The sequence below is a fragment of the Ranitomeya variabilis genome, chromosome 8, assembly GCF_051348905.1.
Source record: "Ranitomeya variabilis isolate aRanVar5 chromosome 8, aRanVar5.hap1, whole genome shotgun sequence".
NCBI lineage: Eukaryota > Metazoa > Chordata > Amphibia > Anura > Dendrobatidae > Ranitomeya > Ranitomeya variabilis.
The window spans coordinates 7149030-7162586 of NC_135239.1; positions in this window are offsets into that span (position 1 = coordinate 7149030).

A 13557-nucleotide genomic window follows, 5' to 3' on the forward strand; every position below is an offset into this window, starting at 1 on the left:
ATTACTGATCTCCCCACTAGAGGGCGCTGTATATAAGAGGCCGCGGTCAGTGCTGATCTCCCCACTAGAGGGCGCTGTATATAAGAGGCCGCGGTCAGTGCTGATCTCCCCACTAGAGGGCGCTGTATATAAGAGGCCGCGGTCAGTGCTGATCTCCCCACTAGAGGGCGCTGTATATAAGAGGCCGCGGTCAGTGCTGATCTCCCCACTAGAGGGCGCTGTATATAAGAGGCCGCGGTCAGTGCTGATCTCTCCACTAGAGGGCGCTGTATATAAGAGGCCGCGGTCAGTGCTGATCTCCCCACTAGAGGGCGCTGTATATAAGAGGCCGCAGTCAGTGCTGATCTCCCCACTAGAGGGCGCTGTATATAAGAGGCCGCGGTCAGTACTGATCTCCCCACTAGAGGGCGCTGTATATAAGAGGCCGCGGTCAGTGCTGATCTCTCCACTAGAGGGCGCTGTGTATAAGAGGCCGCGGTCAGTGCTGATCTCCCCACTAGAGGGCGCTGTATATAAGAGGCCGCGGTCAGTGCTGATCTCTCCACTAGAGGGCGCTGTATATAAGAGGCCGCGGTCAGTGCTGATCTCCCCACTAGAGGGCGCTGTATATAAGAGGCCGCGGTCAGTGCTGATCTCCCCACTAGAGGGCGCTGTATATAAGAGGCCGCGGTCAGTGCTGATCTCCCCACTAGAGGGCGCTGTATATAAGAGGCCGCGGTCAGTGCTGATCTCCCCACTAGAGGGCGCTGTGTATAAGAGGCCGCGGTCAGTGCTGATCTCCCCACTAGAGGGCGCTGTGTATAAGAGGCCGCGGTCAGTGCTGATCTCCCCACTAGAGGGCGCTGTGTATAAGAGGCCGCGGTCAGTGCTGATCTCCCCCACTAGAGGGCGCTGTATATAAGAGGCCGCGGTCAGTGCTGATCTCCCCACTAGAGGGCGCTGTATATAAGAGGCCGCGGTCAGTGCTGATCTCCCCACTAGAGGGCGCTGTGTATAAGAGGCCGCGGTCAGTGCTGATCTCTCCTCTAGAGGGCGCTGTGTATAAGAGGCCGCGGTCATTACTGATCTCCCCACTAGAGGGCGCTGTGTATAAGAGGCCGCGGTCATTACTGATCTCTCCACTAGAGGGCGCTGTATATAAGAGGCCGCGGTCAGTGCTAATCTCCCCACTAGAGGGCGCTGTATATAAGAGGCCGCGGTCAGTGCTGATCTCCCCACTAGAGGGCGCTGTATATAAGAGGCCGCGGTCAGTGCTGATCTCCCCACTAGAGGGCGCTGTGTATAAGAGGCCGCGGTCATTACTGATCTCCCCACTAGAGGGCGCTGTGTATAAGAGGCCGCGGTCATTACTGATCTCTCCACTAGAGGGCGCTGTATATAAGAGGCCGCGGTCAGTGCTGATCTCCCCACTAGAGGGCGCTGTATATAAGAGGCCGCGGTCAGTGCTGATCTCCCCACTAGAGGGCGCTGTGTATAAGAGGCCGCGGTCAGTGCTGATCTCCCCACTAGAGGGCGCTGTGTATAAGAGGCCGCGGTCATTACTGATCTCCCCACTAGAGGGCGCTGTATATAAGAGGCCGCGGTCAGTGCTGATCTCCCCACTAGAGGGCGCTGTATATAAGAGGCCGCGGTCAGTGCTGATCTCCCCACTAGAGGGCGCTGTGTATAAGAGGCCGCGGTCATTACTGATCTCCCCACTAGAGGGCGCTGTATATAAGAGGCCGCGGTCAGTACTGATCTCCCCACTAGAGGGCGCTGTATATAAGAGGCCGCGGTCAGTACTGATCTCCCCACTAGAGGGCGCTGTATATAAGAGGCCGCGGTCAGTGCTGATCTCTCCACTAGAGGGCGCTGTATATAAGAGGCCGCGGTCAGTGCTGATCTCCCCACTAGAGGGCGCTGTATATAAGAGGCCGCGGTCAGTGCTGATCTCCCCACTAGAGGGCGCTGTGTATAAGAGGCCGCGGTCAGTGCTGATGTCCCCACTAGAGGGCGCTGTGTATAAGAGGCCGCGGTCAGTGCTGATCTCCCCACTAGAGGGCGCTGTATATAAGAGGCCGCGGTCAGTGCTGATCTCCCCACTAGAGGGCGCTGTGTATAAGAGGCCGCGGTCAGTGCTGATCTCCCCACTAGAGGGCGCTGTGTATAAGAGGCCGCTGTCATTACTGATCTCCCCACTAGAGGGCGCTGTGTATAAGAGGCCGCGGTCAGTGCTGATCTCCCCACTAGAGGGCGCTGTATATAAGAGGCCGCGGTCAGTGCTGATCTCCCCACTAGAGGGCGCTGTGTATAAGAGGCCGCGGTCAGTGCTGATGTCCCCACTAGAGGGCGCTGTGTATAAGAGGCCGCGGTCAGTGCTGATCTCCCCACTAGAGGGCGCTGTGTATAAGAGGCCGCGGTCAGTGCTGATCTCTCCACTAGAGGGCGCTGTATATAAGAGGCCGCGGTCAGTGCTGATCTCCCCACTAGAGGGCGCTGTATATAAGAGGCCGCGGTCAGTGCTGATCTCTCCACTAGAGGGCGCTGTATATAAGAGGCCGCGGTCATTACTGATCTCCCCACTAGAGGGCGCTGTATATAAGAGGCCGCGGTCAGTGCTGATCTCTCCTCTAGAGGGCGCTGTGTATAAGAGGCCGCGGTCATTACTGATCTCCCCACTAGAGGGCGCTGTGTATAAGAGGCCGCGGTCATTACTGATCTCTCCACTAGAGGGCGCTGTATATAAGAGGCCGCGGTCAGTGCTGATCTCCCCACTAGAGGGCGCTGTATATAAGAGGCCGCGGTCAGTGCTGATCTCCCCACTAGAGGGCGCTGTATGAGAGAGAGAGAGAGAGAGAGAGAGAGAGAGAGAGAGAGAGAGAGAGAGAGAGAGAGAGAGAGAGAGAGAGAGAGAGAGAGAGAGAGAGAGAGAGAGAGAGAGAGAGAGAGAGAGAGAGAGAGAGAGAGAGAGAGAGAGAGAGAACATGGGGTAGACAGGGCAAAGAAGAGAGCACAGACAGGAGGAGTCAGCACATGGGGAAAGAGAGAGATGTATGTAGGTGGTGAGCACATGATAGCATCCGGCCTCCATCTAGTATAGAAGAAATGTGCTGATCAGAAAGGGTGACCCAAAGTACAAGAAATACAACATTTTACAAACAAAACCTCTGCCCCATCTATAACTGAGATCAGCGGACACATGGGGGGGGAGGTTTTCACACCAGAGACAGAACCGTCCACATATACTATCACTAATGACTGACTGCAGGGTGTATGCTCACACATGAGCGCCGCCAGAAGAGTGCCTGCTGTACGCCCTGCCGCACTTAATCATTAGATAGCGCATGTGCCGAGAATCCTAATAATCCTGCACGGATCAGTGTAGTGAGCGGCTGCAGCAAAACAGGAGTGTAGGATGTCTGCTCCTGACTCCTGAGCATGCACCGGTGGCAGTGCAGGAGCACAGAGCGCGCACGGTGGCAGTGCAGGAGCACAGAGCGCGCACGGTGGCAGTGCAGGAGCACAGAGCGCGCACGGTGGCAGTGCAGGAGCACAGAGCGCGCACGGTGGCAGTGCAGGAGCACAGAGCGCGCACGGTGGCAGTGCAGGAGCACAGAGCGCGCACGGTGGCAGTGCAGGAGCACAGAGCGCGCACGGTGGCAGTGCAGGAGCACAGAGCGCGCACGGTGGCAGTGCAGGAGCACAGAGCGCGCACGGTGGCAGTGCAGGAGCACAGAGCGCCCACTAGCGTATTAGGGGAACACTCGCTTGGCCGTGATATTTAGGCACACGGACACGATTTTTCACACAAAACAGTCTATTTGGTTTATTAAAGTATCATAAACCACATCATGAACAGTCCATTACACGCTCTGTCTGGACTTCACATTAAGTTTTGCATCATTAGTCTGCGGCAACTAAACACGCTGGTCCTCTCCTGACCAGTTGCCGTGGGTTACCCCACAGTTCATAGAACATCATAAGCACCAACAGTCTAAGGTACCTTACGGGAGCTCCTGCCCCACCTGCTGACTCCTTGTCAGTCCTCTCTCCTCAGGGAAGCTGCCTTATGGGGTTCACCAACTTGCCTGGCCGGCACACATCGGTCAGTCCAGAGCCACCGAAGGACAATAGCTTCCCATGCATGTGGCCTGTCCGGGTGCTATTCAGGACGTTCGTCCAACACCCCAGGCCACCAGGTCCAAAGCCCCACCAGGTCCAAAGCCCCCCACGTGCTCTCCAGGGAGACGACGCTCCCAACACAAAGGCTCCAGGACCTTCCAGCACAGACCATTCAGGTCCACACTCAGAGACCAGAGAGGAACATGTGACCCACACCCTGGTCACATGATCAGGCTGTAGCCACTCCCCTAGATATGTGTGTGCGCGTGCGTGTCTAGTTTGACCCGCCCATCTCTCATAACTAGCGCTGCCAGCCTCCCTTCATAATTATACAAACACAACAGTTACTTGTGGGACTACAGGTCCCAGAACATCCTTACCTCAGGCTGACAGCGCAGAGTATCTTCCTCTGCGACACACATACCGGCCATTCACAATACTGCAGGGTTTTGACTCATTACCACCATTGTGCCTGCGATTGCCATACCATTCCTATGGCCTCAATACGCCTCCATGCATATTCTGGGAAGACCATACAGCGCCCCCTACCTGTGACAGGGGTCACTGCATCACACAGTACAGCTGAGCGCACAGTGTCAGTACAGAAGCTGAGCGCACAGTGTCAGTACAGAAGCTGAGCGCACACACTGTCAGTACAGAAGCTGAGCGCACAGTGTCAGTACAGAAGCTGAGCGCACACACTGTCAGTACAGAAGCTGAGCGCACAGTGTCAGTACAGAAGCTGAGCGCACACAGTGTCAGTACAGAAGCTGAGCGCGCAGTGTCAGTACAGAAGCTGAGCGCACACACTGTCAGTACAGAAGCTGAGCGCACAGTGTCAGTACAGAAGCTGAGCGCACACAGTGTCAGTACAGAAGCTGAGCGCACACAGTCTCAGTACAGAAGCTGAGCGCACACAGTCTCAGTACAGAAGCTGAGCGCACACACTGTCAGTACAGAAGCTGAGCGCGCAGTGCCAGTACAGAAGCTGAGCGCACACACTGTCAGTACAGAAGCTGAGCGCACAGTGTCAGTACAGAAGCTGAGCGCACACACTGTCAGTACAGAAGCTGAGCGCGCAGTGCCAGTACAGAAGCTGAGCGCACACACTGTCAGTACAGAAGCTGAGCGCACAGTGTCAGTACAGAAGCTGAGCGCGCAGTGTCAGTACAGAAGCTGAGCGCACACACTGTCAGTACAGAAGCTGAGCGCACAGTGTCAGTACAGAAGCTGAGCGCATACAGTGTCAGTACAGAAGCTGAGCGCACACACTGTCAGTGCAGAAGCTGAGCGCAGTGTCAGTACAGAAGCTGAGCACACAGTGTCAGTACAGAAGCTGAGCGCACAGTGTCAGTACAGAAGCTGAGCGCACAGTGTCAGTACAGAAGCTGAGCGCACACACTGTCAGTGCAGAAGCTGAGCGCAGTGTCAGTACAGAAGCTGAGCACACAGTGTCAGTACAGAAGCTGAGCGCACACACTGTCAGTACAGAAGCTGAGCGCACAGTGTCAGTACAGAAGCTGAGCGCGCAGTGTCAGTACAGAAGCTGAGCGCACACACTGTCAGTACAGAAGCTGAGCGCACAGTGTCAGTACAGAAGCTGAGCGCATACAGTGTCAGTACAGAAGCTGAGCGCACACACTGTCAGTGCAGAAGCTGAGCGCAGTGTCAGTACAGAAGCTGAGCACACAGTGTCTGTACAGAAGCTGAGCGCACAGTGTCAGTACAGAAGCTGAGCGCATACAGTGTCAGTACAGAAGCTGAGCGCACACACTGTCAGTGCAGAAGCTGAGCGCAGTGTCAGTACAGAAGCTGAGCACACAGTGTCAGTACAGAAGCTGAGCGCACAGTGTCAGCACAGAAGCTGAGCGCACACAGTCTCAGTACAGAAGCTGAACGCACACAGTGTCAGTACAGAAGCTGAGCGCACACAGTGTCAGCACAGAAGCTGAGCGCACACAGTCTCAGTACAGAAGCTGAACGCAGTGTCAGTACAGAAGCTGAGCGCACACAGTGTCAGTACAGAAGCTGAGCGCACACAGTGTCGGTACAGAAGGTGAGCGCACACAGTGTCAGTACAGAAGCTGAGCGCGCACAGTGTCAGTACAGAAGCTGAGCGCGCACAGTGTCAGTACAGAAGCTGAGCGCGCACAGTGTCAGTACAGAAGCTGAGCGCGCACAGTCTCAGTACAGAAGCTGAGCGCAGTGTCAGTACAGAAGCTGAGCGCACACAGTCTCAGTACAGAAGCTGAGCGCAGTGTCAGTACAGAAGCTGAGCGCACACAGTGTCGGTACAGAAGCTGAGCGCACACAGTGTCAGTACAGAAGCTGAGCGCACACAGTGTCAGTACAGAAGCTGAGCGCACACAGTGTCAGTACAGAAGCTGAGCGCACACAGTCTCAGTACAGAAGCTGAACGCACACAGTGTCAGTACAGAAGCTGAGCGCACACAGTGTCAGCACAGAAGCTGAGCGCACACAGTCTCAGTACAGAAGCTGAACGCACACAGTGTCAGTACAGAAGCTGAGCGCACACAGTGTCAGCACAGAAGCTGAGCGCACACAGTCTCAGTACAGAAGCTGAGCGCGCACAGTGTCAGTACAGAAGCTGGGCGCACACAGTCTCAGTACAGAAGCTGAGCGCACACAGTGTCGGTACAGAAGCTGAGCGCACACAGTGTCAGTACAGAAGCTGAGTGCACACAGTGTCAGTACAAAAGCTGAGCGCACACAGTGTCAATACAAAAGCTGAGCGCACACAGTGTCAGTACAGAAGCTGAGCGCACACAGTGTCAGTACAGAAACTGAGCGCGCACAGTGTCAGTACAGAAGCTGAGCGCACACAGTGTCAGTACAGAAGCTGAGCGCACACAGTGTCAGTACAGAAGCTGAGCGCACACAGTGTCGGTACAGAAGCTGAGCGCACACAGTGTCAGTACAGCTGAGCGCACACAGTGTCAGTACAGAAGCTGAGCGCACACAGTGTCAGTACAGAAGCTGAGTGCACACAGTGTCAGTACAGAAGCTGAGCGCAGTGTCAGTACAGATGCTGAGCGCACACAGTGTCGGTACAGAAGCTGAGCACACACAGTGTCAGTACAGAAGCTGAGCGCACAGTGTCAGTACAGAAGCTGAGCGCACACAGTGTCAGCACAGAAGCTGAGCGCACAGTGTCAGTACAGCTGAGCGCACACAGTGTCAGCACAGAAGCTGAGCGCAGTGTCAGTACAGAAGCTGAGCGCACACAGTGTCAGTACAGAAGCTGAGCGCACACAGTGTCAGTACAGAAGCTGAGTGCACACAGTGTCAGCACAGAAGCTGAGCGCACAGTGTCAGTACAGAAGCTGAGCGCACACAGTGTCGGTACAGAAGCTGAGCGCACAGTGTCAGTACAGAAGCTGAGCGCGCACAGTGTCAGTACAGAAGCTGAGCGCTCACAGTGTCAGCACAGAAGCTGAGCGCACACAGTGTCAGTACAGAAGCTGAGCGCACACAGTCTCAGTACAGAAGCTGAGCGCACACAGTGTCAGTACAGAAGCTGAGTGCACACAGTGTCAGTACAAAAGCTGAGCGCACACAGTGTCAATACAAAAGCTGAGCGCACAGTGTCAGTACAGAAGCTGAGCGCACACAGTGTCAGTACAGAAGCTGAGCGCGCACAGTGTCAGTACAGAAGCTGAGCGCGCACAGTGTCAGTACAGAAGCTGAGCGCGCACAGTGTCAGTACAGAAGCTGAGCGCGCACAGTGTCAGTACAGAAGCTGAGTGCGCACAGTGTCAGTACAGAAGCTGAGCGCGCACAGTGTCAGTACAGAAGCTGAGCGAGCACAGTGTCAGTACAGAAGCTGAGTGCACACAGTGTCAGTACAGAAGCTGAGCGTACAGTGTCAGTACAGAAGCTGAGCGCACACAGTGTCGGTACAGAAGCTGAGCGCACACAGTGTCAGTACAGAAGCTGAGCGCACACAGTCTCAGTACAGAAGCTGAGCGCACACAGTGTCAGCACAGAAGCTGAGCGCACACAGTGTCAGTACAGAAGCTGAGCGCACACAGTCTCAGTACAGAAGCTGAGCGCACACAGTGTCAGTACAGAAGCTGAGTGCACACAGTGTCAGTACAAAAGCTGAGCGCACACAGTGTCAATACAAAAGCTGAGCGCACAGTGTCAGTACAGAAGCTGAGCGCACACAGTGTCAGTACAGAAGCTGAGCGCGCACAGTGTCAGTACAGAAGCTGAGCGCGCACAGTGTCAGTACAGAAGCTGAGCGCGCACAGTGTCAGTACAGAAGCTGAGCGCGCACAGTGTCAGTACAGAAGCTGAGTGCGCACAGTGTCAGTACAGAAGCTGAGCGCGCACAGTGTCAGTACAGAAGCTGAGCGAGCACAGTGTCAGTACAGAAGCTGAGTGCACACAGTGTCAGTACAGAAGCTGAGCGTACAGTGTCAGTACAGAAGCTGAGCGCACACAGTGTCGGTACAGAAGCTGAGCGCACACAGTGTCGGTACAGAAGCTGAGCGCACACAGTGTCAGTACAGAAGCTGAGCACACAGTGCCAGTACAGAAGCTGAGCGCGCACAGTGTCAGTACAGAAGCTGAGCGCACAGTGTCAGTACAGCTGAGCGCACACAGTGTCAGTACAGAAACTGAGCGCGCACAGTGTCAGTACAGAAGCTGAGCGCACACAGTGTCAGTACAGAAGCTGAGCGCACACAGTGTCAGTACAGAAGCTGAGCGCACACAGTGTCGGTACAGAAGCTGAGCGCACACAGTGTCAGTACAGCTGAGCGCACACAGTGTCAGTACAGAAGCTGAGCGCACACAGTGTCAGTACAGAAGCTGAGTGCACACAGTGTCAGTACAGAAGCTGAGCGCAGTGTCAGTACAGATGCTGAGCGCACACAGTGTCGGTACAGAAGCTGAGCACACACAGTGTCAGTACAGAAGCTGAGCGCACAGTGTCAGTACAGAAGCTGAGCGCACACAGTGTCAGCACAGAAGCTGAGCGCACAGTGTCAGTACAGCTGAGCGCACACAGTGTCAGCACAGAAGCTGAGCGCAGTGTCAGTACAGAAGCTGAGCGCACACAGTGTCAGTACAGAAGCTGAGCGCACAGTGTCAGTACAGAAGCTGAGCGCACACAGTGTCAGCACAGAAGCTGAGCGCACAGTGTCAGTACAGAAGCTGAGCGCACACAGTGTCGGTACAGAAGCTGAGCGCACAGTGTCAGTACAGAAGCTGAGCGCGCACAGTGTCAGTATAGAAGCTGAGAGCGCACAGTGTCAGTACAGAAGCTGAGCGCACAGTGTCAGTACAGAAGCTGAGCGCGCACAGTGTCAGTACAGAAGCTGAGCGCTCACAGTGTCAGCACAGAAGCTGAGCGCACACAGTGTCAGTACAGAAGCTGAGCGCACACAGTCTCAGTACAGAAGCTGAGCGCACACAGTGTCAGTACAGAAGCTGAGTGCACACAGTGTCAGTACAAAAGCTGAGCGCACACAGTGTCAATACAAAAGCTGAGCGCACACAGTGTCAGTACAGAAGCTGAGCGCACACAGTGTCAGTACAGAAGCTGAGCGCGCACAGTGTCAGTACAGAAGCTGAGCGCGCACAGTGTCAGTACAGAAGCTGAGCGCGCACAGTGTCAGTACAGAAGCTGAGCGCGCACAGTGTCAGTACAGAAGCTGAGTGCGCACAGTGTCAGTACAGAAGCTGAGCGCGCACAGTGTCAGTACAGAAGCTGAGCGAGCACAGTGTCAGTACAGAAGCTGAGTGCACACAGTGTCAGTACAGAAGCTGAGCGTACAGTGTCAGTACAGAAGCTGAGCGCACACAGTGTCGGTACAGAAGCTGAGCGCACACAGTGTCGGTACAGAAGCTGAGCGCACACAGTGTCAGTACAGAAGCTGAGCACACAGTGCCAGTACAGAAGCTGAGCGCGCACAGTGTCAGTACAGAAGCTGAGCGCACAGTGTCAGTACAGCTGAGCGCACACAGTGTCAGTACAGAAACTGAGCGCGCACAGTGTCAGTACAGAAGCTGAGCGCACACAGTGTCAGTACAGAAGCTGAGCGCACACAGTGTCAGTACAGAAGCTGAGCGCACACAGTGTCGGTACAGAAGCTGAACGCACACAGTGTCAGTACAGCTGAGCGCACACAGTGTCAGTACAGAAGCTGAGCGCACACAGTGTCAGTACAGAAGCTGAGTGCACACAGTGTCAGTACAGAAGCTGAGCGCAGTGTCAGTACAGATGCTGAGCGCACACAGTGTCGGTACAGAAGCTGAGCGCACACAGTGTCAGTACAGAAGCTGAGCGCACAGTGTCAGTACAGAAGCTGAGCGCACACAGTGTCAGCACAGAAGCTGAGCGCACAGTGTCAGTACAGCTGAGCGCACACAGTGTCAGCACAGAAGCTGAGCGCAGTGTCAGTACAGAAGCTGAGCGCACACAGTGTCAGTACAGAAGCTGAGCGCACAGTGTCAGTACAGAAGCTGAGCGCACACAGTGTCAGCACAGAAGCTGAGCGCACAGTGTCAGTACAGAAGCTGAGCGCACACAGTGTCGGTACAGAAGCTGAGCGCACAGTGTCAGTACAGAAGCTGAGCGCGCACAGTGTCAGTACAGAAGCTGAGAGCGCACAGTGTCAGTACAGAAGCTGAGCGCACAGTGTCAGTACAGAAGCTGAGCGCGCACAGTGTCAGTACAGAAGCTGAGAGCGCACAGTGTCAGTACAGAAGCTGAGCGCACAGTGTCAGTACAGCTGAGCGCACACAGTGTCAGTACGTTTCGCATGATCTGTACCAGAACCAACGGGTGAGAAGCTTCCGCCATCACGGTATTCTGGGAAGCCACAAGCTGGGAGACATAGGAAGCCGTGATTTCTGCTGCATGCCGTAATACCAGAGCATTGCTGTATAGAGTACAAGGGGTCACACCATCACACGCTCCAGTCCCACAGGATCCTAAAACATTCAGTGAAAATATATTCAACATTTTTGTTAATTCTTAAAAAATAAAAAAGATACAAAAGTTGAAAAATAAGGGAATAAACAAAATAAATAAAATGTGCATGTCAGGCTGTGTCGCATCTGTAAAAGCTGCCAGAAGGCAAACATCAGAGAGGAGCAGAATTCTCCCCCCCAAAAAAACGAGCAAAAAATCCATCAATAACAACTGCAGCGAAAAACAACTCACAGAACCAAGGAGAAGAAAATATCAGAGGGGCCGGTCTCACACAATGGCGACACTAACCATGTGATGTTTATTATGGGGGCACTGTGGGGGTTCTTCTGTCTTTATTATGGGGGCACTGTGGGGGCTCTTCTGTCTTTATTATGGGGCACTGTGGGGGCTCTTCTGTCTTTATTATGGGGGCACTGTGGGGGCTCTTCTGTCTTTATTATGGGGCACTGTGGGGGCTCTTCTGTCTTTATTATGGGGCACTGTGGGGGCTCTTCTGTCTTTATTATGGGGGCACTGTTGGGGCTCTTCGGTCTTTATTATGGGGGCACTGTGGGGGCTCTTCTGTCTTTATTATGGGGCACTGTGGGGGCTCTTCTGTCTTTATTATGGGGGCACTGTTGGGGCTCTTCGGTCTTTATTATGGGGGCACTGTGGGGGCTCTTCTGTCTTTATTATGGGGCACTGTGGGGGCTCTTCTGTCTTTATTATGGGGCACTGTGGGGGCTCTTCTGTCTTTATTATGGGGCACTGTGGGGGCTCTTCTGTCTTTATTACGGGGCACTGTGGGGGCTCTTCTGTCTTTATTATGGGGCACTGTGGGGGCTCTTCTGTCTTTATTATGGGGCACTGTGGGGGCTCTTCGGTCTTTATTATGGGGGCACTGTTGGGGCTCTTCGGTCTTTATTATGGGGGCACTGTGGGGGCTCTTCTGTCTTTATTATGGGGCACTGTGGGGGCTCTTCTGTCTTTATTATGGGGGCACTGTGGGGGCTCTTCTGTCTTTATTATGGGGGCACTGTTGGGGCTCTTCTGTCTTTATTATGGGGGCACTGTGGGGGCTCTTCTGTCTTTATTATGGGGCACTGTGGGGGCTCTTCTGTCTTTATTATGGGGGCACTGTTGGGGCTCTTCGGTCTTTATTATGGGGGCACTGTGGGGGCTCTTCTGTCTTTATTATGGGGCACTGTGGGGGCTCTTCTGTCTTTATTATGGGGGCACTGTGGGGGCTCTTCTGTCTTTATTATGGGGCACTGTGGGGGCTCTTCTGTCTTTATTATGGGGGCACTGTTGGGGCTCTTCGGTCTTTATTATGGGGGCACTGTGGGGGCTCTTCTGTCTTTATTATGGGGCACTGTGGGGGCTCTTCTGTCTTTATTATGGGGGCACTGTGGGGGCTCTTCTGTCTTTATTATGGGGCACTGTGGGGGCTCTTCTGTCTTTATTATGGGGCACTGTGGGGGCTCTTCTGTCTTTATTATGGGGCACTGTGGGGGCTCTTCTGTCTTTATTACGGGGCACTGTGGGGGCTCTTCTGTCTTTATTATGGGGGCACTGTGGGGGCTCTTCTGTCTTTATTATGGGGCACTGTGGGGGCTCTTCTGTCTTTATTATGGGGGCACTGTGGGGGCTCTTCTGTCTTTATTATGGGGCACTGTGGGGGCTCTTCTGTCTTTATTATGGGGCACTGTGGGGGCTCTTCTGTCTTTATTATGGGGCACTGTGGGGGCTCTTCTGTCTTTATTATGGGGGCACTGTGGGGGCTCTTCTGTCTTTATTATGGGGGCACTGTGGGGGCTCTTCTGTCTTTATTATGGGGGCACTGTGGGGGCTCTTCTGTCTTTATTATGGGGGCACTGTGGGGGCTCTTCTGTCTTTATTATGGGGGCACTGTGGGGGCTCTTCTGTCTTTATTATGGGGCACTGTGGGGGCTCTTCTGTCTTTATTATGGGGGGCACTGTGGGGGCTCTTCTGTCTTTATTATGGGGCACTGTGGGGGCTCTTCTGTCTTTATTATGGGGGCACTGTTGGGGCTCTTCGGTCTTTATTATGGGGGCACTGTGGGGGCTCTTCTGTCTTTATTATGGGGCACTGTGGAGGCTCTTCTGTCTTTATTATGGGGGCACTGTGGGGGCTCTTCTGTCTTTATTATGGGGCACTGTGGGGGCTCTTCTGTCTTTATTATGGGGCACTGTGGGGGCTCTTCTGTCTTTATTATGGGGGCACTGTGGAGGCTCTTCTGTCTTTATTATGGGGCACTGTGGGGGCTCTTCTGTCTTTATTATGGGGGCACTGTGGGGGCTCTTCTGTCTTTATTATGGGGCACTGTGGGGGCTCTTCTGTCTTTATTATGGGGGCACTGTTGGGGCTCTTCGGTCTTTATTATGGGGGCACTGTGGGGGCTCTTCTGTCTTTATTATGGGGCACTGTGGGGGCTCTTCTGTCTTTATTATGGGGGCACTGTTGGGGCTCTTCGGTCTTTATTATGGGGGCA